Raw genomic sequence first — 3,028 nt, forward strand, 5'->3', positions numbered from 1 at the left:
TTGCATTGGGGAGTTATACCTGATATAAATGATGAATTGATGGGTGCTGACGAGTTGATGGGAGCAGTACACCAACATGGCACAAATATACATATGTAACAAACCTGCATGTTATGCACATGTACCCTAGAACTTAAAGTATAATAAAAAAGAAAAAAAAAATACAAGCACAATTGCTGGGTCACCCCTCATCAGTGGAGAGAGTAAAGGTTCTGCATACACTTCAAAACATAGGCCGTTGCAATCAAATAATGTTTTTCTATTTTGAAAAATTACAAAAATGAAAATGGAATTTAAAAATATGTAAAAAATGAGAAAAAATAGAGCCTCTCAATACTAATATAATTATATTTTCTGATTGACACGAATCAACTACATAAGGATGTTATAATTTATTATTGAATTGTCAGTATTTATGTGTCTGCATTATGTATGTGTGTATGTATGTATGTATGTATGTATGTATTTATTTATTTATGTTGATACACAATCTCACTCTGTCACCAGGCTGGACTGCAGTACTGTGATCTCATCTCACTACAACTTTCACCTCCCAGGTTCAAGCGATTCTCCTGCCTCGGCCTCCTGATAGCTGGGACTACAGGTGCATGCCTCCACACCTGGCATTTTTTTTTTTTTTTTTTTTTTTGTATTTTTAGTACAGACGGGGTTTCACCATGTTGGTCAGGTAGGTCTCGAACTCCTGTCCTCAAGTGATCCTCTTGCCTTGGCCTCCCAAAGTGCTGGGATTTCAGGTGTAAACCACTGTGCCTGGCTTGCATAATGTTTTTAACATAAAAATAAATACAACTATCATGAAGAAGATCAAAGAACACATGCACATTAAAGATTTTGTTACATTTCTATTATCAAAGTTACTTGGGCTTAGCTTACACTGGGATGACAGGCCATTTATATCCACAATTGCCTCTATCAGCACAGTCTCTCAAGAAGTATGGAGGAGACTGGTGGCCCAGGCAAGTGGAGTTATGATTTGGACATGGGTTCCTACAGGGCAAATTTGGAACTGTGTTGCCTATTCTACAGAATCCAGGAATGGAAAGAGACTAAAACTTAATATCAGACAGAAATTATCTGGCAAGGAATATTCCAGGAAAATTGCTATCAACATGTCCAAATGACAGGAGCATGGCCAAAACAAGAAGACGAGAAGAAGAAACAGAACTGGAATGGAATTGAAACGTGTTATAAATAATGAAAATAGAGTCTTTATTGACGACTAAGAATGAAACTAGAATATCTACCTGTCTTCACTACCCACTATCCTCATAATACATGCTGGGTAACACTAACATCAGGTAAAGTAAGTAAGATGAAGCAAAAGTTATGAGAAGTGAATGTAATTTTATTTGAGTCATAAAGTAGCAGAAGATAGTGACCAATAATTAACCAAGATTTGAGTAAATGGAAGTAGCAATCAAGATTTGATGATTTGATCGCATATGTTTTCAAAAACTAGAGTTTCCCATTTACCCTCACTATTAATTTATACCACTAATGTACATTCTGCATATTATTGTTTATTCAGAGGTTACAATTAGGATACATTTTATGCCATATAAGAAATTTTAATACAAGAATAGTGATCACATGTAATATAACATAAACTTAACTGATTGGCATATTTCACAATAGTACAGTGCTACTTATTGAAAGCATGATTTTATAATTTCACTTTCTGCTAAGTGAATAAAATTAGTTTTATTCATTATTAATGGCTTGTTATTAAACATACAATATTACAGTTTCTATAGTATCAAACCTCATCTCTTAGTACTTTAAAATTGATGAAGCTACAGCTAATATTTTAATAACAGCAGTACTAAAACCTTAGATAATAATTTATGTGTTTTGAGCACACCATAGACAAACTATTATAAAACTTTAAAAACTTGTGCTTGATTGCCTGTTCACTGATCTCCTGTGTTGCTCACACTTACTTAGCGATTGCTTTCTCAATTCGTCTATAATATTCTTAATGGGAGGGATTATGCCTATCGCTTTCAAATACTTTGATTGAAATTTACTGGGATTCTGTGAATCTGGGCATTGGTTTATCAGTTTTGGAACGTTCTTAGTCACTATCTCTTTAAATAACATTACTTCTCCCTACTCTCTCTGCCCTATCTTTCTGTAATACCAATTACATATATTTAGATCTTCTTATTCAGCCCTGCATGTCTTTTATGTTCTCTTTTATGTTCCAATGTCTTTGGTCTGTATTCTAGATAATTTCTTTTAAACACTGGATATAAAACCAGCCTAAAATCATATTTTCAATTTTGAATTTTTAATCCAGAGTCTGACCATTACATTACACAGTGGTTCTGTAATTCTCTTGCTTTGAAAAAATTGATTTGAATATAAAATATTTATATAATTAATAAGACTCTGTAAAAATCATTCTTTAGCCCATGGGGAACCTCCAGGCTAATATTCAGTGATCTGAAATTCTTACAATTGACTTCAACCAACTCATAAAAGATGAACACCCTCTATATTCCTGTACATTTTTCTTCTAAAATTTTGAGGGACAATTCCAATTACTTAAAAACTAAAATGTAAATTAATTTATATAAATTTGACTCTTTTGAATAGGCATCCTATCCAAGCACTGAATTTTAAAATCATTTTATGAGGCTATTATCAATAAGATCTCTATAAACATTGTGCCCATTTGTTTTCACAATTATTAAATGGCACAATTATGAAATGGACACAATGTTTATAGAGACCCTACTGATAATAGTCTTAATTAAATGCTGTTTAAGACAAATTGATCAGATATAATTTCAGCTTCTGTCTGTCAGATCAGGTAAGCCATTAAAGTGTCACATACGTATTCATAGAAAAATTCACCAGAAGCCAAGATGGTATATGAACCAGGGATAGGTTTTAAGAAACACTTCTCCATGAGTGTCACATTTTTGCACAACTTGTCAGCAAAAGGAGTGACTGCCTTTGCTCCAGGCTTTTCAAATATGCTTGTAGAGCAAGCAGCCTTGAG

Source organism: Colobus angolensis, unplaced genomic scaffold, assembly GCF_000951035.1.
Source record: "Colobus angolensis palliatus isolate OR3802 unplaced genomic scaffold, Cang.pa_1.0 Scaffold71, whole genome shotgun sequence".
In the NCBI taxonomy this organism is placed as follows: domain Eukaryota; kingdom Metazoa; phylum Chordata; class Mammalia; order Primates; family Cercopithecidae; genus Colobus; species Colobus angolensis.